We start from the raw sequence: 26,498 nt of genomic DNA, 5'->3' as shown, positions 1-26,498 counted from the left end.
AAGACCTGAATGCCAAAATCTGGATTTTATGGTCGATGTTAACGAACGACATTTCATATATAAGCGCATCATTAAAATGACAAACGTAAATATCAACTGTGTAACTTTATTTGTTTACAAGATATAGTAAATTTAAATTATCAGTATTTTCAGTTAAGCATCATATCATCATTTCCTTCACATAAAACACAATGAACGATGACAGCATGACATCTTATTGAATCGTTAGGTAATAGCATATTTGTTGTAAAGTTTAGTGCACAATAGTTACTTTTGTTCTTTATTTATTTATCAGAAAGCACACTGGTGCAAGGCTGCTGGCTGTGACATTCAAAGTTAAGAAGGAAATTGTTTTGGTTTTATGTTAAAGAATTTAACGTTTATTATGTAATAAATATTATTGTTACTTTATTTAGAACGTGAAAGTGGTCAAGCTTTGTTTATTTAAATATGTTAAAATGTGGAATAAGCCGTAGTCAATCAGATGGACGGGTTCAGGAAAAGGAACTGCACTAGTCAGTTGAGCGAAGATGTTTGTCAGCAAGAAGGCTTTGCTCAAGTCGGCGGAATTCTGTGCTGGTTCCCAGAGCCTGCACGGCGTATTCTGAAGCTGCATTTTCGACGAGCGGCCGCACCGGTGCCTTAGCACCCAAGTGCTTACTTGAGAAATGGCAAGTATTTGTTCAGCTTGTTTGTCAGCGAGAATCCTGTCTTTGCGTTCCTATGAAATGTGAGATATTGAGGTACATCTCCAATCCTGTGCACTGCGTCCCCTTACAGACATTTCGGGAGTTCATTGGGTTATTTTTGCTGTTATTCTGAAAATGCGAGTTGCACAGATGAAGAACTATGATGTATTTTCTGTCAGTCTTCCTAACGATGCCAATCAAAGTCACAAATTATCAGCTTCATTTTTTTCTTTTGGTTTTCCAAGAGTAACAGTGGAATAAGATTACACATAAGTGAAGATGCTGTCTCTTCTTTCGGTTCTATCTTCATATAGTTAAGGCTAACCGGTCATTGACCTCCTTCTTCTGTGCTGGATGCACACGCATTTCCCGAACTCTTACGGGACTCGGTAAGATTGTCTGCCGCGAATAATGAGTGTAATGGGCAGGGGCACTACGAATGTAGTGTGTGGACATTAAGCTGGGAATGTGGGTCTCACGGGGAGCATGTAAGGGATAAATCCCTGCAGTCGCACTATCCTCTGTGCCGTCGGTGGCTCAGACGGATAGAGCGTCTGCCATGTAAACAGAAGATCCTGTGTTCGAATCCCGGTCGGGGCACACCCCGTTGATGTATATCAACGCCTGTCGACAGCTTAGAGTCTTTATTTAATTATCATTCCAAGATTACCCATTGTTTGTAAATTTGAAGGAAAATTTAATAATTTATAAAATAGACTTCCATTGCTGTTGTTGTTGTTGTTGTTGTCTTCACTCCTGAGACTGGTTTGGTGCAGCTCTCCATGCTACTCTATCCTGTGCAAGCTTCTTCATCACCCAGTACTTATGCAACCTACATCCTTCTGAATCTCCTTAGCGTATTCATCTCTTGGTCTCCCTCTACGATTTTTACCCTCCACGCTGCCCTCCATTGCTAAATTTATGATCCCTTGATGCCTCAGAATATGTCCTACCAACCGGTCCCTTCTTCTTGTCAAGTTGTGCCACAAACTCCTATTCTCCTCAATTCTGTTCAATACCTCCTCATTAGTTATGTGATCTACCCATCTAATCTTCAGCATTTTTCTGTAGCACCACATTTCGAAAGCTTCTATTCTCTTCTTGTCCAAACTATTTATCGTCCATGTTTCACTTCCATACACGGCTACATTCCATACAAATACTTTCAGAAAAGACTTCCTGACATTTAAATCTCTACTCGATGCTAACAAATTTCTCTTCTTCAGAAACGCTTTCCTTGCCATTGCCAGTCGACATTTTATATCGTCTCTACTTGGACCATCATCAGTTTTTTGCTCCCCAAATAGCAAAACTAATTTACCACTTTAAGCGTCTCATTTCCTAATCGAATTCCCTCAGCATCACCCGACTTAATTCGACTACATTCCATTATCTTCCTTTTGCTTTTGTTGATGTTCATCTTATAACCTCCTTTCAAGACACTGTCCATTCCGTTCAACTGCTCTTCTAAGTCCTTTGCTGTCTGTGACAGAATTACAATGTCATTGGCGAACCTCATGGATTTTAATACCTACTCCGAATTTTTCTTTTGTTTCCTTTACTGCTTGCTCAATATACAGATTGAATAACATCGGGGAGAGGCTGCAACCCCCTCTCACTCTCTTCCCAACCACTGCTTCACTTTCATGGTCTTCGACTCTTATTACTGCCATCTGGTTTCTGTACAAATTGTAAATAGCCTTTCGCTCCCTTTTTTTTACCCCTGCCACCTTTAGAATTTGAAACAGAGTATTGCAGTCAACATTGTCAAAAGCTTTCTCTAAGTCTACAAATGCTAGAAACGTAGGTTTGCCTTTCCTTAATCTAGCTTATAAGTTGTAGGGTCAGTATTGCCTCACGTGTTCCAGGACGTCTGGCTCGGAATTGTCCTCGAGTAACCGATTTGTAACCGTTCGTTGTGGCACTGGGTGCCAACTAAATGGTTCAAATGGCTCAAAGCACCATGGGACCTGACATCTGAGGTCATCAGTCCCCTAGACTTAGAACTACTTAAATCTAACTAACCCAAGGACATCACACTCATCCATGCCCGAGGCAGGATTCGAACCTGCGACCGTAACAGCAGCTCGGTTCCGGAATGAAGCGCCTAGAACCGCTCGACCACAGCGGCCGGCGGTGCCAACTGCTGCTCAGATTGCTGCTACAGATGCAGTGCGATGCAACAGAGCCATTCGCCTAACACGACGGTGTTCCCTGTCTGTAGTACCACGTCTTCTTGTGGTTGTACATTCTCCTGACTACCGCTACAACCAATCATGTACAGTGGCTACATTCCTGCCAAGGCTTTCTGCAATAACGGAGGAGGAACATTCAGCTTCTCGTAGCCATATTACATGACCTCATTCAGTGAGGTGTTGATAATGGTGCCTTTGTTGCTTTAAAGGATTTCGTGACTCGTCAAAGGTAACTGACACTCACGACCGTTACGCTGCATAGTTAAAGCAAACCTGACTTACATCCTCACAGAGACGCTGCTAGCGCCACTCACATGCGACTGGTGCGGCATTTGAATAGACATCATCTTTCAGATGTAGAAACACGCCTACCGAATTTCTTTTGTGTTGCACAACCCCTCGTAGGTGCTGTGATTTTTTCCGTCACTGTATTTTGCGGTAAGGACTAGAATTTCATTTAAAGTGCGGAACATGACCACTACGTCTCATAAGGCATTCGTGCGATATGTATCAAAAATATTCCAGTATCGATATCGAGACATCGATGTTTTGTAAATATAGAAGATGATCAGACGTCGGTCTCCAGTACACGTTCGTTTGTTCCGTGCGACTGTGTACCCTTAGCAGTTTTACAGCTGTGCATTAACCTGTACGTTGTATAGTTTCGTGTTAGTGCCAAACCACTAGCTTCGTATTTTCAACTGAATGCTTGTGGGGGAGAAAGAGAGCAACTGAGGCAGCCGTTTTAAAAATCCGGCGGCTGCGCCTGGCCACCCCGCGTGGGGAGGCAAGTTGGGTGGTGTGTCCGCCGATGCGTGCATTAGCTGATTGTCAGCCGGGAGCAGGGGCAGGGGGCGCGCACTTTCCAAACAGCGCCGGAGCGTGGGACTCGGCCGGATTAGTCGACCGGCCACTGTTGGACGTAATTGAATTAATTTTTCAGGGGCCGGCAAGAAGATTACACGGTAGGAGAGTTCTATGACGATGATAAATGAAGGGCAGCGCTTCAGTGTTTCGCGGTGTGTTGGTCGCAGAGCTTGCCGGCGGGCGGTGTGGCTGGCCTAAACCAGCCCTCATCTGCTTTATTCCGCTGCCGCTAGCACGGCGATCCGCCCTATTTTAAAGATTGTGTCGTCACTCACATAATGGTTATTGGATTACATCAGAGTGATTGTTATATTTCGTATTCAGCTCTTTTGTTGTTTCCAGAACGAAATTTTCACTCTGCAGCGGAGTGTGCGCTGATAATCAACTTCCAGACAGATCAGAACTGTCTGCCGGGCCGGGACTCGAACTTGGGACTTTCGATTTCCGCGGGCAAGCGCTCTACCGACTGAGCTACTGAAGCACGACTCGCGACCCGTCTTCACAGCTTTATCTCATTTCCTACTCTCCGAAATTTACAAACTCGCAGGACTAGCGCTCCTCGAAGAAAGGATATTAAGGAGACATGGCTTAGCCACAGCCTGGGGGTTTGTTTCCAGAATGGAAAGTTTACTCTGCAGTGGAGTGCGCGCTGATATGAAACTTCCTGACAGATAGAGCACTTTCCTGGGAAAGACAAACGTCTGTAGTTCGAGTCTCGGTCCCGCACCCATTTTTAATCTTCCAGAAGGTTTCTTTTGTTGTTGTTGCAGTCGTCACCCCTAAGGTTGTTTTAATGCAGTTCTCCACTGTTGTCGCTTTGCAGTCATACTCTTCATTTAAGTTACGTCCCACATAATCGCAGGTCTGCCTTAGACAAAGTGGGCAAAAACAACCTGATAACAAGGTCACACTACGACGGTAACGTAATAAGACAACCTCCCCGTGCAAATGTTACCACAGTGTCCACAGTACTTGATTCGCTCGTACTGAGTCTGCAGTCTGTGTGTCGCTAGCACTTACATCTTAATGTATCACACGACGTACCGTGCTTTTGTTCACTCCGTAGACAAGCGCCTATGAACATCTGCGATGCTCTGTTTCACCGCCAAAAGTAACCCAATGACATTTCTCTGCTTGGAAAGCACCTCCACTACAGGAGCTATTTTGAAGTCTATATAGAGCGCCCCAACCTATCGGGACTTCTTGAAACTATAGGGCTTGATGTCCCGCAAAAGATTCTGCATTATTTCAACAAAAATTGGCCGATAAAAAAATGTGTAGCATTACTTACTGAACGCTCGTCGTAGATGCAGTATTCGAGTATTGTCCGTACAAGTGCTTTGTGTGCGTTATATTTTGTAGATAAATTGCAGTTTCCCAGTATTATTCCAGTGAAATGCAGCCTGCCATTTGCATTGCTCACAGCTCAACATACATGGTCGTTCCACGTCACCTCTGTACGTGTCATCACTCCCAGATGTTTGTATGGCATGCATAACTGTAGTTGTAACGCATTAATCCTGTAGCATTAGAGAAACGTGGTTTCAACTTCCTCCTAGTGATAAAATTGGCTCATAGTAATAAATAAAGCATAAAATAAGACAGGAAATTAAATAAAAATTTCTGTTCAGTGTAGTGAATAAAAGAAGAACCTTGGGTACCAGTCGATAGATGTCAATGGAAATCTTGTTAGGACAGAATAAGATATAAGGGATATCCTGATCAACTATTTCGTAAAGAGATACGAGCCAACGACAGGAACAATTACTGAACATCATCATCATTAGGAATCTACCAAATCAGTGCGGACATAATTAAAGCAGCAGGGGCCAAAGGTCTACAGTGACCACTCTGAACGCTCATTGCGGTGTGGAAGCACAAATAAGTGCCAGAAGATCAAAGGTTGCTGTTATACCCCCGTTTAAGAAACGTAATCGTCGAAAGTGTTCTATCGAGGAGTAATGCTTCTTTTACGCGGCTTGAAAATTCTCGAGAAAATCATAGAGCTGGGATTTCTAGCAATATTTGAGGCATAGCTAGTAAAAGAACAAAGTGGATAGAGACGGAAAACGTAAGCAACAGATCTAATCTTCAGTGCCCATTTGTTGATAGAGAAATAGTGCGGGGAAAGATAAAGATCTGATCATAATATTCCTTGATATCGGGAAAGCATACACTATGTTATCAAAAGTATCCGGACATCTGGCTGAAAATGATTTAGAAGTTCGTGGCACCCTCCATCGGTAATGCTGGAATTCAATATATTGTTGGCCCACCATTAGCCTTCATGACAGCTTCCACTCTCGCAGACATACGTTCAATCGGGTGTTGGAAGGTTTCTTGGGGAATGGCAGCACATTCTTCACGGAGTGCTGCACTGAGTAGAGATATCGATGTCGGTCAGTGAGGCCTGGCACGAAGTCGGCGCTCCGAAACACCCCAAAGGCGTTCTAGTAGGATTCAGGTCAGGAATCTGTGCAGACCAGTCCATTAAAGGGATGTTATTGTCGTGTTACCACTCCGCCACAGGTCGTGTTGAAAGCTGTAATCGCCATCCCCGAATTGCTCTTCAACAGTGGGAAGCAACAAGGTGCTTAAAACATCAGTGTAGGCCTGTGCTGTGATAGTGCCACACAAAACAACAAGGGGTGCAAGCCCCCTCCACGAAAAATACGATCACGCCATATCACCACCGCCTCGGAATTTTACTGTTGGCACCCCACACGCTGGCAGATTACGTTGCCGGGAATTCGCCAAACCCACACCCTGCCATCTGATCGCCGCATTGTCTACAGTGATTCGTCACGCCACGGAACGTTTTTCCACTGTGCAGTTGTCCAATGTTTACGCTACCAAGCGAGGCGTCGTTTGGCATTTACCGGCGTGATGTGTGGCCTATGAGCAGCTGCTCGACCATGAAATCCGAGTTTTCTCACCTCCCGCCTAACTGTCATAGTACTTGCAGTGGTTCCTGATGCAGTTTCGAATTTCTGTGTGATGGTCTGGATAGATGTCTGCCTATTACACATTACGACCCTCTTCAACTGTCGGCGGTCTCTGTCAGTCAACAGACTCTCTCTCTCTCTCTCTCTCTCTCTCTCTCTCTTCTCTCTCTTCTCTCTCTCTCTCTCCCTCCCTCCTGCCTACTAGGAGGGATGGTCATGCCTTCTTTGTCGGGAACTGGTTTTTGTACACATGCCAACTAAATTAAATACATTTCCAAGGTTGCTATGAATAAAGTAAAAAATGATAGTTATTCAGTCAGAAACGGTTATATGGCATTTAATATTCCAAGGAAAACCCTAGAGCAAAAATAAAATCCGGTTGTGATTCAAAAGCTGAAATTTGTCCAGGTTCCTGTTTAGGTTTAGCTGATGAGTAACGACTTGTGATTTCCTCTAATTTCCTCTTCAAATCTCACCTGTTACAAGTAGTTCAATAAAAATATTTTAAGACTATTGGATACGCTTTTAATATGATTCCCTCCTTATCTGTAAAGTATTTAGCCAGCTGGTCATCTATCTCTTGCTTGTCTGGCCATCTAACCCTTATACACGGGTGAGATGCCCAAGCATTACGTAATTACAAAAAATTCTTAGTTAGTTTGAAATTTGGTCTGACTTAGTGAACGAAATCTTATTTTGTTTTTTACGAACATATACAGTAGTATTTGTAAATTTTCCAGGTTTTTTTGAGTATTGAGGTTTGTTATTGCATCTGCAAAAATCATGGCCACCTAACCCTGTTTTACCCTGTGCCCTTGCTAATAACAGATGTTTCTGAACTCCAGTTTAGTAAATATATGGATAGTTTCTAAAAGAGACATCAAATACGAAAATTTAACGACACGGAGGAAGCTGATAAAGTAAATATAAGCCAAAATATCAGTATGTAAAGTGACTGATAATTTGAATCTATTTTGTGTAGTGGCCGAAGATGTCTTATATTACATCAGAACCAACTGTTACTACTTAAGTTACGTTATGACGAACAAAGCATTTTTCTTCTGAAGCATTCGATTAGCTAATAAATTGATTGGTTGCAATTGATATCGGATTTATGAAAATCTCGGCGACTTGGAGTTATATCCGAATCAATGATAGGCTTAATAATGCCCGACCGTTATGTTACGAACGCCGGAGATAATAAGATAGACGTCATCCTGGATGCAGATTAGCGGATGAGCGCAGTGGCTGACACTTCACGGGTGAACGTATGTGTGCATATGCAAAAAAGCGATTTTTTTTATCAAAAATTAACAAACAGCTTCAGTATTATAGTTAATATTCGTTTAGTTGATGAACTGCATCACAACATGACGCGTGGTCGCACGTATGTGATTAGGATTGCTTATTCCTCGAATATTTGCAAGGCCCAGTTCTACGAATAATCTTCTTCCGCTATTATCTTTCATATACAGCTACTATCATTTTCCTGTGCATACGGACTACGTCGTTCCGACACATTTTTCATACGGAAAGAAATGTGCTTCAGCTGGATGCAGTCGATATCGAGATACGTCAAACGTAACTTGAAAACAAATATTTCGAGCCGTGTGTAACACATTATAGTGGTCTACAAAATTTTAATATACCTGTATCTCAGTCTAGGGAAAAACTCGGAAATGAGAGAAGTTCATCCGAAAGGATGTCTCCAGATCGTAAACTGGGGACACGTGAAGGAATTCGTGTTGGATCGAACACAAATATACCACCGTCTTTTTTTGATGATATTGTGTTTCCTGAATGAGATTTTCACTCTGTAGCGGAGTGTGTGCTGATATGAAACATCCTGGGAGAGAAAAACTGCGTGCCGCACCGAGACTGGAACTCGGGAACTTTGTGTTTCTCTGGAAAGTGCTTACCAAGTTTCATAATAAAACTACAGTGAAGTCTGAATGGTAGGAGACAAGATGCTGGCGCAACTAAAGCTGTGAGGACGGGTCGTGTGTCGTGCTTGGGTAGTTCAGTTCATAGAGCACTTGTCCGCGGAAGGCAAAGGCCGACGTTTCGAGTCCCGCTCCGGTGTTTCATATTGTGTTGTTTGACTGACTGAGTGTAATACATAGGACTCCGCGCTCTTACTTAAGCACGAAGCGATAACGCCAACAACTGTTCTTCCACATCTACATACAAACGGTGCAGTTTGCTGTGAAATACATGGCGCAGTATACTTAATGCCTCAGTTATGGCGGCTTCTTCCTCTTCTATTTACGTGCGGTGTGCGGAAAGATTACTTGTTTAAACGCCTTCCGTGCGCGTTGAAATTAGTCTAAATGGTTCAAATGGCTCTAAGCACTATGGAACTTAACATCTGAGGTCATCAGTCCCCTAGACGTAGAATTACTTAAACCTAACTAACCTAAGAACGTCACACACATCCATGCCTGAGGCAGGATTCGAACCTGCGACCGTAGCAGCAGCGTGGTTCCGGACTGAAGCACCTACAACCGCTAGGCCACAGCGGCCGGTGAAATTAGTCTAATCTTGTCTTGGTAATCCCTATGGGAGCGATACATAGGTTGGATTATATTTCTAGATTCATCACCTGAGGCAGGTTCTTGAAACTTTTTAAGTAGGCATTCTCTGGATAGTTTTCGTCATCTTAAAGTGTCTGCACGTCAAGATCCTTCAGCATTTCCGTGGCACTCTCCCTTGGGCCGTTCGTGCTGCTCTTCTACGTACACGTTCAGTAGCCCCTGTTAATCCTATCTGCTACGGGGCCCATGTGCTGCTACGATTTTCTGAAGTGGGTCACGCTAGTGTTTTGTAAGCAATCTCCTTTGCGGACTGATCGCATTTTCTTAGTATTCTACCACTGAATCGAAGTCTGCACCTGCTTTACCTACGGCTTTGTGACGGTTCCATTTCATACCCTTACAAATCGTTTTATTCAGAAAAAAATTGCGGCTTACGCTATTGACCTTCGGCTGAAAACTATCGCTTCTTGTTAGTTCTTTTCTTACAAGCGCTGCTAATGAGCCGCTGCCGCCTTTTTCAACATTAATCTAATTTGTCTACAACGAGAAAGTTTTTGCGTAGTAGCATGCTCGTCCTCTAACATTACATTTGATGATGTGGAATTATGATGCCGAAATTACGGCAAATTGAACTGTGGGCGAGTCATCAAGATACTGAATATAGTGCAAGTTAGGTGGTTTATGAATTTGCCAACAAAGGTTTAGTATGGTGATTATGAAATCAACGCAGCGTTGTTTCTGTAGCTCTCTTTCAACGCGATACATTTCGTAGATGTTTTGAATCCTTATTTAACTAGTGTCGAACGTTCTTCTAAGTGTCATCTCTGATCTGGTGAAGTTGTTCAGACCCAGTGTTGTCGGACTTTGGGACTTTGCTGTCTTCCTGCTTTCCCGTCTCTTAAATGAGCTTGGTAAATTATGTGACTTTCTTTGGGTACTTCTGACCGAAAGCATACAAAAGATCTATTGTCGGCTTTCTTGTCCATAGTTCTGATTCTTTTCTTTTTCAAAATTCGACGCCATTTCATGTGTAGCTCGGCTACGAAAAACATTTAGGCACGAATCGTTGCCCGAGGTGCACAAAGCACCCGAATATTACAGGCGACTGTCATAGGCACATGAACGGCCTGCAGGTAGCGCACAAAAGCACTGATATCTTCGCTGGGACTAGCAAAATGAGACAATGTAATTGGCGACCTACCGTGAACATCGAAAACCTTGCCTGGGCTAATAAGACGCGAATCTTAGTATGGCTTGTCGCATTTTTCTGGTCAGACGTCTGGCTGTGATATCCGTGGTTGTAAATGGGTCCTTGCTACGTCTGCTATCGTTAGTACACCTGCTGGCAACTTATGTTTAATTGTTTCTTTACTGGGGAGTTGGATGTCTTCAAAGTTTGCAGACGTCCCGCAATGCTTCGGTCTAACTAAGTCGCGGTGGGTAGTAAACTAGCAGGACAGTTGCCTATGGAACACGTCTGTGAAGCTGTCGGTTACTTTGATCAGGGGGGAGGGTGGGTGTTTGTGTTGAACGCCTTGGACTATTTTACGGACAGTCTCCATGAGTAGTTGAGCAGTTGTTCAGATATAATATCCGCTTCAGACCCAACAAGTTGACGACTATTTCAAATGGTTTTTTATGTGGACATTCCACACCTGTATCATAAATGAGTCATACAGCATTTTTTGTTTCTATTTAGTCGGGAAGAGAATCCTCTGTTCAGGGGACTGGACACGGAGACCATTCGCGATGAACAGGTATGGAAGTTAGAGAACGGTTATCTCCGCTTTAATACTGACGGAACGTATCAAACATGAACTAGAAAGTGTTGCAAAAAATATACCACACGAAAATCTATTTCAGTTACCAATGTTTCTGCAACTGTAGGGAAAAAGAAACACTAAGAAATTTTTAGTTGTGGGAGTTAGTGAAATATTGAGATTTCCTATAGCGTGTTAATAGCAATTGAACAGATTATTGGCGAAATGAATGTAGTTCCTCAGTTTTAACATGCGATTACTGTACCGAATACTAGATAATCAGAAACATTTCGTAACTTTAATACTTTACAATGTAAGTTGTTCATTCATGCCCGTATAAGTGTGGAACAAAGCTGTAGTATTTACAGAGTCTGTGTACTTTGCAGTGTCCTCCAGGTCTGCATACATGTTTCAAGGACATTGCATAGTACATCGCATAACACAGACACTGCAAATACGTATTTATGCCTAGACAAGGCCGCGACAATAATAATGAAAGTTCTTCTGAAAGACAGAAACCGAATTTAGAAAACCGTTTTTTGCTGTGGTGTTTACATGTTAAGGTCTGAAGCATATTTGCTAGCCCACATAAATATGACGCCTAGAAAATAGCTGTCACAGTTTCTGATTTCGCCATTACAGTCACTGTTTCTCTTCAATTAGACGAGGTGTAAAAAGCTTCAGTCTAATATTCGTACGTATCCTTCACTGTACAAACAGTCCGCCCTCGTTACCTGAGTGGTCAGCGTGGCGGAATGCCACGCCAAGGGGCCCGGGTTCGATTCCCGTCTGGGGCAGGAGATTTTCTCCGCTCAGGGACTGGGTGTTGTGTTGTCCTCATCGTCATTTCATCCCCATCTCCGACGTGCAAGTCGCCCAATGTGGCGTCGAATGCATTAAGTACTTGCCCTCGGCGGCCGAACTTCCCCGAATGGGGGACTCCCGGCCCACAATGCCGTACGCTCATTTCCATTTACACTGTACAAACAGCCACTGCACCAATATTAGCCAAAATATTTTAAAAAGAAGACGAAACCTGACAGGTCAAGCACGTTTCCAAATTGGTTGTTTACATGTGGGTGAAAATCGCTTGCGGAATTGGAAAACCGGCAACTAGATCCAGAATCGATTTTAAAGTGTTTACATTACCACCCAGAAGCGGTATTGGGAAATCGGTTTGCGAAATCTGGTTTTAGAAGCCCCATGTAAATGGGATGACCGTGACATGTGGAAGTTCGGTCGGTCCTGGAAGCGTGCTCGGGTAGCCTCAGTGGTTAAGGCCACCGCTTTATAAGCGAGAAATCCGGTATTAGAGTCCTGGTCCGTCATCAGTTTTCATTGTCACTAATCCACTGTGCAGCGGAAATCTAATCGTATTCCCAATTGCGAACATATTTAATTCAAAAAATTGTAATAGTGTAAATCTAAAAATCGTTGAAAACTAGTACAACAAAATTACAACGCTTAATGTACACCACAATTTGCAGTTCTTACAAAGTAAGGAGAAGCGCAAGCGTCACCTACAGCAGAACTTGTCCTCACAGAAATTACTCATTGAGTATGCATGATCTCCACTTGAGTCATCTGTGAAGCCGGCTGGACATCACGTATATACATCGAAATAAGAGTAGAGTAATAGATTTAGGTTACTATAGACTCTGTAATATAATCTGTTGGTCTCTTTAAAACGACAGTCACGATTAGTAATAGCAGAATGTGGAGTATGGCATTCGTACATAACTTTCTTGCATGAAATCTTTATAAAGAGCCGGCAGTAACCGCTATGAAACAGTGAACAGATAACATCCCAGTGTAGCGAACCGCCTTCAGAACCAAACTACATAACACTAACGAAGAAAAATACCTTTAAGCAGTCAGAGCTTCCAGAGTCCTGGGTAGACGCTTCCAATGAGAGAAACTGTATTTGTGCGTATATAAAAAATAGAGAACTGATGTCTACCTGGCAGGACAGTGACGAGAGAGGATGTAGCGGCGTGGCACCCAGCAATTCGAGTGTCGTGCTAATCTGGTGCCATAAGGCTGAAAGGCTAGTAGTCCACACGGGACTAAATACAAAATTTTTGACGAGTGCCAACGATTCTGTTCAAACCCCTGGTTCAAGAAGGAAATTGGATGCAGTGGTTCAGTAATTTCAAGTCCAACAACAGATGATGGTAGCATATTGACAGAATTGAATTTAAATAACAGTATCAATTTGGAAAACAATCACAATATAAATAAAACATACAAGCAGCCTATTCACTAAACTTTCAAGTTTTTTTTGTACGATGTGTTTTAGGGGCTCATTTTGGTAGAAACACGTGGAAATTTTGTTGAAATATACAAAAAAAATCTACTGTTGTATCTATCTACTTATGTATATAAAGAAGAGCGTCCGTCCATTCATTCGTTTGTAATTCATACAAATCTACCGGTTTATTCCGGTCTTGAAAAAATTTTGCATACTTTACGTTCAATACAAGAGGAAGATCACAATTTACATAAGATTTCGTAATCTAAATTGCAACACATATGTATGTAATACATAAAGGGAAAAGGTTGTTACCATAAACCTTGAAAGTTCGTGGTCGATTTACTTCAGGTTTCTTCTCGATCCCGTAATGAACATTAGGGCGGTCAAAGGCTATATACAGGGTGTACATGAAGTCCGGGAACACTTATCAATTATTTATTGCAGAAGAACCAAACATTGTGCAGATATCATGGTGGTTTTTTTTTTCTTCTTCATGTATACCGCCACAGCGTAGTTTGCTAATTTGCCGATAGTCAGCGCTAGTCGTAAACATGGCGAGTTCAGGTGCGGACCGAGCTTTCTGTGTGTTGGAGTTCGACAAAAACAAGTTGGTACAGCCGTTCAATAAATGTTTAGAAGCAAGTACTTTAGAAGCCACCAACAAGGAAGGCCATTTACCACTGTTTACCACTGGCATAACAAATTCGTTACGACGGGTTACTTGTGCCCGGCCAAGAGAAGCGGACGTCCCTGTGTGACTGAAGTGAATGTGGAGCCATGTTTGCCACTAGCGCTGACCATCGGCAAATTACCAAACTACGCTGTGGTGGTGTACATGGGGGAAAAAAAAACTTTCAGGGTTTCTCTTCAAAATGACGTATGTATGATATCTGTAAAATGTTAGGTTGTTGTTCAATAAATAATTGAAAATGTTCCCGGACTTTATGTACATTCTGTAACAGAAAGGAGAAACGTTATTACCAAACATCTCGGAAAGTACTTCACCAATTTGCTTCAAAGTTCTTGACCGATTTACTCCAAATTCCTACATTCAGGTGAAACAATGAAGGAAATTAATGAAAAATTGGATGCCTGACAAACGAAATATATCGTGGTATACTGACTGTAATTCCTTCCGCGAGAATAAATTACAACGGCATTACCCGTTTTGGATATAGTAGGCCCAATCATCATCGTCGCTAGATCGCGGAACCTGCGAAAGCTCGATAATTTGACAAAAAAATTACTACAAACTCTTATTTATTAAGTAAATTGTTCGAACAGTTCGAATCGTGCTGAAACACAGCCCTACAGTGAAAACTGAGCTACTCTATAAAACACGAATTCTCCAAAAACGCAATGAGATGCAAAATGCAATAACAGAGGGTGCAACTTGTCATCATTTGGGCCGATACAAGTAAAGTCGCATTCATTCGTTGCATTCCGTTGACACCCAGTGATTCAAATATGCCCTTCGATTTAAAGCCCTTACAGTTTCCCATGCGACTTGCATTCGCTATGAATATCAACAAGGCACAGGGCCAATCACTTTGTGTGGCAGATATTACACATCCAAGCAACACTGGGCACTGCAGGTAGATGATAGTAAAATAAAAGATCGAAAATATGAGAACTGAAGAACCGGATGTTGATGTATGAAACGTGTATCTGTCAAAGATTGCTGAACATTTGAATCATCGGGGTGACTAAACAGAGATCAGTTTCATAAAAGTGCACCATCCGGAACACAGAGGGAAGTGCACCGGTTGTAGAATGTTGAGCATACAATTTTCTGTCAGCGGGTAGAAGGAATTTTTCTGCAAACTGGAACCACGTATTACGTTGTATTGCTGAATCACCCTAGCTGTAGGCACTGCAGAAAGTAGCCACGTTTTCATCAGTGACCGTCTTTAGTACGTTAACGATTTTCTCGAGAGAGATCTCGGTTCAGGTCCTGTGCATTTATGCTCAGAGAGGCGCGACGGCTGGCAGGGCACCGTTTTGCGAGTGGGGCGCGCCCAATCTCCACGGGCAACGACGTCGTACAGCTTTAATTGTCGCCACTGTGCGATTCAAACGAGTGGTCGCGTTACGACTCATAACTGTTTTATGACGGGTTCCGGAGCTCTGCACCCCTAGATAACGGCTGGTCACCGATAAAACGGGCCAACCGGGCTATTGGTGCTAGTATTAACCCTGCAGCAGTCGGGTGGGGCCTCTCCTACCCAGCGATGATAGCAAGTGGTCGGTGGAAAATTTTAATTCCTCATGCGACATGCTGAAAATTTCTCTTTACAGACCACTTGATTATTGGAAAAACGAAAGGTTGTCTCATCGCAGTCGGGCTGGGATACTGCGGCGTGGACAAGTGAGGGGGGCAGGATATTTATACGAAACTGGGAACACAGCTTGTCTACTGATTGACGAGAGCCAGCAACAACCCCTTATTCTTCTTTGCCTTAATCTAGCATTAATATTAACTAACCTTTGACCTGTCCATATAATGGTTCAAATGGCTCTGAGCACTATGGGACTCAACTGCTGAGGTCATTAGTCCCCTAGAACTCAGAACTAGTTAAACCTAACTAACCTACGGACATCACAAACATCCATGCCCGCGGCAGGATTCGAACCTGCGACCGTAGCGGTCTTGCGGTTCCAGACTGCAGCGCCTTTAACCGCACGGCCACTTCGGCCGGCTGTCCATATAATAATCGATGGAAATGGAACTGCCGTGTCGCTAGGGCCTCCCGTCGGGTAGACCGTTCGCCCAGTGCAAGTCTTTCGAGTTGACGCCACTTCGGCGATTTTCGTGTCGATGGGGATGAAATGATGATGATAGGACAACACAACACCCAGTCCCTGAGCGGAGAAAATCTCCGACCCAGCCGGGAATCTAACCCGGGCTGTTAGGCATCACATTTCGTCGCGCTGTTCACTCAGCTACCAGGGGCGGACAATAATCGATGTACTAGTCCTAAATACTGATCAGGTAATTCTAGTAGTCATACATTAACACAAATTGATTCCGAACAGGCTGTACGCGGAGGAGGCAGAACCAGGTGTGCATTTGCAACTTTGCTCAGCTAGCTTATTGCGAACGGTTTGTATCGTTGTTCCGTTTAACGGCTAACTGCGACATAAATATTTACAATTTTTAATACTGACTGATGACTATATCCCTTTTATGTGTATAGAAGAGGCTTTTGAAGCATAAGTGAGTTCTCATAAGGTCTGTGTAAATTTCAGTCCCTCGCAGATCGAAATATGTAATAATTTTAATCAGAAACGAAAATTAATTTTTTAGCATCGTGGTACAGATACCGGATCTTACGAGGATAGCTCAAAATGCTACTAAATAATTCGTTATTACCGTGAGCTATAGTTTCATACATGTACCACAACCCACTGTACGGAACATGGGGAACGATACACTGTACAACTAGCAGTCCCTCTCTGTCCTATTGTACTTGTGCATGGAGCGAGGGAAACTGGCTGGCTATAATTTCTTATTTTAGTCTCATCATACTTGTGGTATAAATATGGTGGATACAACAGAACTATTACAGTGTGTGCTTTGAGTACAGGTTCTCTAGATTTTCCCAATAGAGTTGTACGAGAAAGACGACGTCATTTCTTCCAATAATCATCATCATTGCGCCACACATCTATACGACCGTCAGATGCACTGTCTTGCAACTGCTATCTACATGTTTTTATCCCGATAATTTAGCTGTATGTTTAGGCCAGTCCATTTGCGTGTAGGGTTGACTGTGGACTTGACAGAAAGCCTCTCGATTTGAAAGAATGGAAGAGTCTCTGTCCGCGTTGTGTCCTGTGCATGGTAAATTAATGATGATTTCCGGTCTGTCTTGACCGTGGAAGGCAATCCATTCGACCCTACTGGAATGGAGTTCTAAATGATTAATTACAACACTGAGGAGATAGACAGGGGTTCTACACAGGGTGAAAAAAGGTTATCATTAAAATACTCATATATTACAACAAAGAACTTTCACGCTGGCGATAATCAGGAACCACCGTCACAAAATTACAGATGCAGCCAATAATTCACAGTAGTCAACCGTAAACAAGACACTGACACAACAGGGAAACATGCTTTTTAATAAATTACTGAACAAGTAGTGATAAAAAAATGGAAATGATCGTATGTCATTGTTGTACGGGAGGCCACATGCGGGGAAGTTCGTCCGCCGTATTGCAAGTCCTTTTTAGTTGAGGCCACTTCGGCGGCTTTCGGGTCAGTGATGATGGACACACAACACCCAGCCCCTCACGGGAATCGAACCCGGGCCCCCTGCGTGGTAGGCGGAAACGCTACCGCTGCGCTACGGAGGCGGACAAACAAGTAGTGATTACAGAGTGGCGGGCAATGTGCCGGTATTCTAGGAACTAAATTTAACCTCTACACTGCTGATACTGTTCAGAGGAAACTTTCTTTACAAAGCAGAGAGGTCTGAGAGATCATTGTATTCGTCATACTTTGGTCGAGCCGCCAAAGGGAGATGGCTTGATGCGGCCCGCCACGAATTCCTTTCGTGTGCTAACCTCTTCATCTCAGAGTAGCAGCCCGCCGCGGTGGTCTCGCGGTTCTAGGCGCGCAGTCCGGAACCGCGCGACTGCTACGGTCGCAAGTTCGAGTCCAGCCTCGGGCATGGATGTGTGTGATGTCCTTAGGTTAGTTAGTTTAAGTAGTTCTAAGTTCTAGGGGACAGATCACCACAGCTGTTAAGTCCCATAGTGCTCAGAGCCATTTGAACCATCAGAGTAGCACTTGCAACCTACGTCCTCAATTATTTGCTTGACGTATTCCAATCTCTGTCTTCCTGCACAGTTTTTGCCCTCTACAGCTCCCTCTAGTACCATGGAAATCATTCCCTCATGTCTTAGCAGATGTCCTATCATCCTGTCCCTTCTCCTTATCAGTGTTTTCCACATATTCCTTTCCTCTCCGATTCTGCGTAGAACCTCCTCATTCCTTACCTTATCAGTACACATAATTTTCAACATTCGTCTATAGCACCACATCTCAAATGCTTCGATTCTCTTCTGTTCCGTTTTTCCCACAGTCCATGTTTCACTACCATGCAATTCCATACTCCAGACGTACATCCTCAGAAATTTCTACCTTAAATTAAGGCCGGTATTTGATATTAGTAGACTTCTCTTGGCCAGAAATGCCTTTTTTGCCATAGCGAGTCTGCTTTTGATCCATAGCGAGTCTGCTTTTGATGTCCTCCTTGCTCCGTCCGTCATTGGTTATTTTACTGCCTAGGTAGCAGAATTCCTTAACTTCATTGACTTCGTGCCCATCAATCCTGATGCTAAGTTTCTCGCTGTTCTCATTTCTACTACTTCTCATTACCTTCGTCTTTCTCCGATTTACTCTCAAACCATACTGTCTACTCATTAGACTGTTCATTCCGTTCAGCAGATCATTTAATTCTTCTTCACTTTCACTCAGGATAGCAATGTCATCAGCGAATCGTATCAAATGGCTCTGAGCACTATGGGACTTAACATCTATGGTCATCAGTCCCCTAGAACTTAGAACTACTTAAACTTAACTAACCTAAGGACAGCACACAACACCCAACCATCACGAGGCAGAGAAAATCCCTGACCCCGCCGGGAATCGAACACGGGAACCCGGGCGTGGGAAGCGAGAACGCTACCGCACGACTACGAGATGCGGGCGCGAATCGTATCATTGATATCCTTTCACCTTGTATTTTAATTCCACTCCTGAACCTTTCTTTTATTTCCATCATTGTTTCCTCGATGTACAGATTGAAGAGTAGGGGCGAATGGCTACAGCCTTGTCTTACACCCTTCTTAATACGAGCACTTCGTTCTTGATCGTCCACTCTTATTATTCCCTCTTGGTTGTTGTACATATTGTATATGACCCGTCTCTCCATATAGCTTACCCCTACTTTTTTCAGAATCTCGAACAGCTTGCACCATTTTATGTTGTCGAACGCTTTTTCCAGGTCGACAAATCCAATGAAACGTCTTGATTTTTCTTTAGCCTTGCTTCCATTATTAGCCATAACGTCAGAATTGCCTCTCTCGTCCCTTTACTTTTCCTAAAGCCAAACTGATCGTCACCAAGCGCATTCCCAATTTTCTTTTCCATTCTTCTGTATATTACTCTTGTAAGCAGCTTCGATGCATGAGCTGTTAAGCTGACTGTGCGATAATTCTCGCACTTGTCAGCTCTTGCCGTCTTCGGAATTGTCTTCTTATCATGCCAATATGAAGGCTGCTCGCAACATCCAGTAGGCTGCTTCAGCGCTGCTGCTCATCCTGCGTTGAAACGGTTGCGCTTTATCGCAACCGTCATTAGGCGTCTCAGTCCAAGGCAATGAACAGCAAAGCAGCGGTAAGACTCTAGGTGGCAAATGCCTTGACCCGAGAGCGCTAACCATTGGCGTTTCCCGAGAATAGGCCTGAGGGTGACGCAGTGACCAGTATTCAGTAAGCTTCTGACCTCACAAAATAGCTCTTGTACCGACTACTGAGAAAGATAACTTCTACCTGCTGGAACAGAGAACCTTCGTTCGTCGGAGGTTTTGCATCCTGAACCGACGCGAAGGAGGGCGTTTTCTGTTTCAAGACGCCTCTTTTAAGGAGGAGGACTCTTCTCATTTTGGAGAAATAGGCAAGTTCTGTCATCATGACCGTATCGTAGAGCAGGTTCCGGGATACTTTACTGCAGTAAAATGGTTCAAATGGCTCTGAACACTATGGGACTTAACATCTGAGGTCATCAGTCCCCTAGTACTTAGAACTACTTAAACCTAACTAACCTAAGGACATCACACACGTCCATCCCCGAGGGAGGATTCGGATCTGCGGCGGTTGCTGCAGCGTGATTCCAGACTGAAGCGCCTAGAAGCGCTCGGTCACAGCGGCCGGCCCTCACTATGTAAAGACTCTGGCTATGGTAGTCTCTTTACTCTCCTTTTGTTGTCTGATGGGGAAATCTGTGTGCAAAGTACATTGTCGGATAAAAAAGTGAAACGTCCAGAAGAGATGGACGGATGTCTATGTAACTTCCTTCACGTACACACTATCGCTGTGTATGTAAATGATAAGAGTTGCAAATTTGTGTGACAGGTAGAACGTTCACCAGACTACAGTAGTGTTGTTCGTGTTTGGTATTTGTACCAGGTAGGGAGTATAAGGGGCGTGAAGAGCGCCAGATGTTGAGTGATCAGTGTGAAGGTCACAGAGATGCCGCATATTCGTGTGAGACAGCGTTACAGCATCTGTCGGTGCTTGAAAGGGGTCTCATTGTGGGCCTCCAGTTGGCCGGCTGATCGAATCGTGCAGTATCCAGACTTATGGATCATTCGGATGTGACAGTGGCCCATGTTAGATTGCATGCGAACTTGAGCGTGGCCGTACCTGTCGTCGAGCTTCAGGGAGGATCGCTGTATTGTGCTCCAGGCAAATCGCAACTCCGATGACATCTGCACACGCCACCCGAGAACACGTAATGGACTCTATACAACATTCAGTCTCATCCTGCAACATTTGTCGGAGACTAGCAGCACTCCGTCCGGTGCGTAGGCCGCTGTTAACACTAACACAAACGACTGAATTTGGAATGCTGCCGTGACTGGGAAGCATGGACTGCGGGTGGCATCGCAATGTATTAAGCGATGATTCGCAGTTTGCACTACCCTCCGACAGCCGTCGTCGGTGAATCTGACGGCGACCTGGGGAGAAGTTCCATTCTTCCAGTGTTTTGGAGAAACACAGCGAAGTCACTCCTGGCGTCGTGGCTTCGGGACCATTGAGTATGACTTGAGGTCGCGACTGGTACTATTTGATGGTACTCTGACGGCACAACGGTAAGTCACAGACATCCTGCGTCCTCATGTGTTACGTGTAATGCCGCAGAGTCGTGGTGCCAATTTTCAACTGGACATTGCTTGTCCATATGTGCCACGTTTTTTATGAATTGTCTGCGTGATACAGCGCTACTCCCTTCGCCAGCAGCATCGCAAGAGCTGCCCTAGACAGAACATGTCTGGGATCAGTTCGGACGTCAGCTCCGTCCTAGTACCAAGTATGGTTCAAATGGCTCTGAGCTATGGAACTTAACATCTGAGGTCATCAGTCCCCTAGAACTTAGAACTACTCAAACCTAACTAACATAAGGACATCACACATATCTATGCCTGAGGCAGGATTAGAACCTGCGACCGTAGCGGTCGCACTGTTCCAGACTGAAGCGCCTAGAACCGCTCGGCCACACCGGCCGGCCAGTATCAAGTATCCGGGATATTAAGTACAGTTTACACCATTTGTTGGCCAGCTTGCCTCAGGAAACGTTACAACCCCTTTATGAAGCTACTCCCAACCGAATAAGTGTAAGCATCCAGGCCATACGGGTTGCAACGTCATACTGATGTATGACTTATCTGTATACAATCAAGTTCTTCGTAAATTTGACTCGAGTTTGTAATCAGTGAAATAACATCAAATAACCTCTCAACTAGTGTGAAGTTTAGTTTCGTTTCCCCATCTGTTTCCTGGTGCTTCACTTTTTTTGTTATGAAGTATACATCGACATAAAATTCATGGTAAGAAATGAGATACAGAAGAGTGTTAACAGTAACGAAGGGATCACTATTCCGTAGAGATATGTATAGGAATTTCAATTAAGGTGTTTGCCCTCGCACAAGTGGTACGAATTTTGGCACGTGGTGCGGGTGGCTTGTGATGTAATGTTACAACCACTCTCATAGTTGGCTGACGAACAATATATGAAAGTGTTTGTTTGCCGCCTTGTCCCTCCCTCTACTCAGATATCGATCTTACTGAGGACGTCTGATACACCTTTCAGTGTAATTGTGCCTCTAGGACCTGCCTCCTACCAATCTCCGAAGGTTGTGAGTCCTCGTGGAAAAGGTCATTGCTCTGCCAGGCTCCCCCTTGCTCTCTCGGAGTAGCCCTTAATTCGGCAGTCTGTCACTGTAATGGATACCGCCCCATACTATTCACTTATTAAATATAAAGCTCCAGCGATGGCAAAGAAAATAGCCGACATTGTTGAACAGTTTAAACGCCACGACGTGAAAATTCAGGACGCTTTACGTAAGGCGGCACTCATGGAAATAGTAAAGAAAAATAAGCCACAGTTTCAACTGTATGTTGTGGACGAGGTAGCTAAAGAACATGGCCACAGCGGTCTTAGGCTTCCACCATACCACCGCCACTTTAACGCCATAGAAATGATTTGGGCGCAACAAATAAAGAAAGCTTCACTGTGGCACAAATTAAAAGACTGTTATAGGAACCAGTGGCAGAAATAACGCCAGAGAAGTGGAGAAAAGTTATACGCTACACGGAAATGGTTGTTAAAGAAGCGTGCACACGTGGAGTGAGTGTCGAGAGTAAAATAGGAAATACAATTATAGCGTTGGGCAATTCCAGTGTCTCGTCCACGGACCAGCACTCAGATAACGACAGTGTCGAGTAAGAAAGTGATTCTGAACTAAGCGGCATTTACACTGTGCCATAATTCGTCTTTATTTTTGTGTTTGTGTTGACTGAACGGCGTGTACTGCATTTGCACAATAAATCTCCTCTCACTGTTAAGAAGTACTCTTCTGCACAAGTACGACGCTTTGCATGCACATTACAGTGACTGGCAAGTACTCAAGCTGTTTATATTACTGTAAAGTTTTTAGTTGTTATATTTACATGAAAAATTAAGATCCATTTTAACACCCCTTACGTTTCGAATACGACAACTGAAAGTGATTCCTCCTGATTATTGCAAAAACAGTGCTCGTCCTGTTGCTTTTGTTGAGATGTACAAATAATAGGAACACGATATCATTTTATACATGGGAGTGCGTTTGTTAAGTCACAAGGATATAACGATCCTGTAAAGCGAACTCAAATGTTGCACATTAAAAGGAGGCGTGAGAAGGTAGTCCAGTAAGGAACCGCACAGCTGTTTCTGCTACAGCCATATGTGCTTGCACATCACCCCATTCCTCGCTCAGCTATCCTTCGCTGTCGATTAGTTTGTTATTCTGATCCGGGTATAGCCGTAGTAGGGACGCAATTAGTTGGCTGCCGGCCACCAAGGAATGATCGTTAAAAGTCAGCACCATTCGAAACACTTCGTGTTGACTGTTTTCTGTTGCAGACTGCTGTCACCCTCAGCAACACCTGAGCTGTGACACCTCAGTTGCCTAAGTGGTGTTGTTTTTGCTGGGTGAGACGATGATTAATTGACTGATAATAGCATTTTTACTTATGTTTAAATTCATTATGCGGTAAGAGTCACGACCAAATGCTTACTAAATGTTTTCAGTGTCATTCTTCTTCTACTCATTGCGTTGTGTCATAACAGACGTAATGAATTAATTTAATGTTAGTTGCTGCAAATAAGTACCGCATTTGATGATCATCTCTGTAACGCGCATGCACGAATCCATGTTAATTCCGCGTCAAAATTTGTACCATAGCAGTTCACGCCCGTGAGTAGTCAGAACAGCAAGACAAACAATAAGACATTCCATCTCCCAGATATCGTAACGTCACAGTGTCCACGCTACTTGCCCCTTTGCCTGTGAGGTAACTCCACTTAGCTCACGGTAGAATTCACCTCCATCAATGAAAATTAAATCTTGAAATACTGCTGTCTCAGTAAGTATTTTTGTTTGTTACTAAACAGGAAAAGTAGACTCCTAAGAAGCTAATAATGTTGGTTGATTTTTTTGGATCCAGCTCTTAGTTGCTAGACACATATTATTATAAAATACTTCTGAGAACCGCGAGCCGTGCGAGTACTTGATACGGCCGCAGTCTGACGACCACCTGATTTATACTAAAAAATGCCAAGGAACCGTCTTTCGCGACCACACACGCAGGGAGACAAGCGGACTTCAGGTAGTTCAGTGATGATGTCGGAAATCAGTCACGCGGAACTGGCCGCCTATCGCCAGCTAAGAGGAAGGCGAAGAAGACAGATCCTAGCGTATGCGTGCCTTTCTTTTTTCACGTAGTTCCTTCGGCTTCAGTGATAGGTGCGCTGAAGCACTGACAGTCGATTTCCGAGCATTGAACCGGAACTTTGCATTTTAACGTCTTGTCTCCCCGCTGTTAACGCTGGCACTACCTACCCTACTCTCTACACCATCTACGTCCTTCTTATATAGTTACTGCGCACAAAGACAGAACATACTAAACTACTGAACTTCAGTACTGGTTCCTTGGTATTTCTCTTTTTTTCCGAAGATTTCCTCGATTAGCAGAGGTGTCAGTACCATAGGCCACATAGCCTCCACAATTTTCAGGTGTAACGTTACAGCACAAAGGAGTAGGTGTTGACCGCTCGCAGTGCCTTAAGGTGACAAACGGGCCTTCCGGATACAACACTTCCTCTCCTATATTTTTTTTATTTCAGAGCGTTCCTCCACCTTTTGAACCCAACTGGTTGTTAACTTTTCCCCCAAAGGTATTTGAAGATCCTTTTTGTCAGTCTTTTGTAATGCATCCTGTAAATATTTCGAAAGAATATCTGTCTGTTTCTTCTTTTTCGTTGATTCTGGTGTGTTTTCCATGTTCTGATAAATTTCTTGTTACTTATTAATTACCAAAAACGCGAAATCGACCTAATATTTTTCTTCTAATTCTTCTACCTGATTCTTATAATTTTTTAAGCTTTTAATTCAGTACTAAGCATTATCTAGCATGTACGCGTTCCCGCTGCGACACTGTACTCTCATATTTCGTTTTAAAGTTTTTAGATAATCATTTTTTATCGTAGATGTCCTTAAATATACCGCAAGCTCTTTCTACCTCGGGTATTGTTTTCTCTAAAGCAGTTATATCTACACTGTTTTGTTGGATGACTTCCCGCAAGTATTTCAATTCCTTTAACTTTTCATCTGCTCCAAGATCTGTTCTTGATAGCTTTGGAGCGCTATTTATATTCGATACAAATTACGTTTTCTTTGCAAAAATTCTTAAACGAGGCGTGTTGAACGTGTCTTGCATCAGATTTATTTGTATTTCTGCATTTACACTACTGGCCATTAAAATTGCTGCACCAAGAAGAAATGCAGATGATAAACGGGTATTCATTGGACAAATATATTATACTAGAACTGACATGTGATTACATTTTACCGCAATTTGGGTGCATAGATCCTGAGAAATCAGTACCCAGAACAACCACCTCTGGCCGTAATAACGGCCTTGATACGCCTGGGCATTGGGTCAAACAGAGCTTGGATGGCGTGTACAGGTACAGCTGCCCATGCCGCTTCAACACGATACCACAGTTCATCAAGAGTAGTGACTGGCGTATTGTGACGAATCAGTTGCACGGCCACCATTGACCAGACGTTTTGAATTGGTGAGAGATCTGGAGAATGTGCTGGCCAGGGCAGCAGTCGAACATTTTCTGTATCCACAAAGGTCCGTACAGGACCTTCAACATGCGGTCGTGCATTCTCCTGCTGAAATGTAGGGTTTCGCAGGGATCGAATGAAGGCTAGAGCCAAAGGTCGTAACACATCTGAAATGTAACGTCCACTGTTCAAAGTGCCGTCAATGCGAACAAGAGGTGACCGAGACGTGTAACCAATGGCACCCCATACCATCACGCCGGGTGATTCGCCAGTATGGCGATGACGAATACACGCTTACAATGTGCGTTCAACGCGATGTCATTCGTGCACCCAGGTTCGTCGTTGAGTACAGCATCTCAGTCGCTCCTGTCTGTGATGCAGCGTCAAGGGTAACCGCAGCCATGGTCTCCGAGCTGATAGTCCATGCTGCTGCAAACGTCGTCGAACTGTTCGTGCAGATGGTTGTTGTCTCACAAACGTCCCATTTATTGACTCAGGGATCGAGACGTGACTGCACGATCCGTTACAGCCATGCGGATGAGATGCCTGTCATCTCGACTGCTAGTGATTTGTGGACGTTGGGATCCAGCACGGCGGTCCGTATTACCCTCCTGAACCCACCGATTCCATATTCTGCTAACAGTCATTGGATCTCGACCAACGCGAACATCAATATCGCGATACGATAAACCGCAATCGCGATAGGCTACAATCTGACCTTTATCAAAGTCGGAAACGTGATGGTACGCATTTCTCCTCCTTACACGAGGCATCACAACAACGTTTCACCAGCCAACGCCGGTCAACTGCTGTCTGTGTATGAGAAATCGGTTGGAAACTTTCCTTA

General features: G+C 43.7%; 1 protein-coding gene across 1 annotated transcript in view; it reads left to right on the top strand.

The window, feature by feature from the left end:
• LOC126091977 (autophagy-related protein 16-1-like) overlaps positions 1–26,498 on the top strand; it is a 140,111-nt gene that overhangs the window by 61,974 nt on the left and 51,639 nt on the right. The window lies entirely within an intron of this gene.

Source organism: Schistocerca cancellata, chromosome 7, assembly GCF_023864275.1.
Source record: "Schistocerca cancellata isolate TAMUIC-IGC-003103 chromosome 7, iqSchCanc2.1, whole genome shotgun sequence".
In the NCBI taxonomy this organism is placed as follows: Eukaryota; Metazoa; Arthropoda; class Insecta; order Orthoptera; family Acrididae; genus Schistocerca; species Schistocerca cancellata.
Note: the sequence above shows the minus strand (reverse complement) of the source record. Positions and strands in the feature narration are given on the sequence as shown.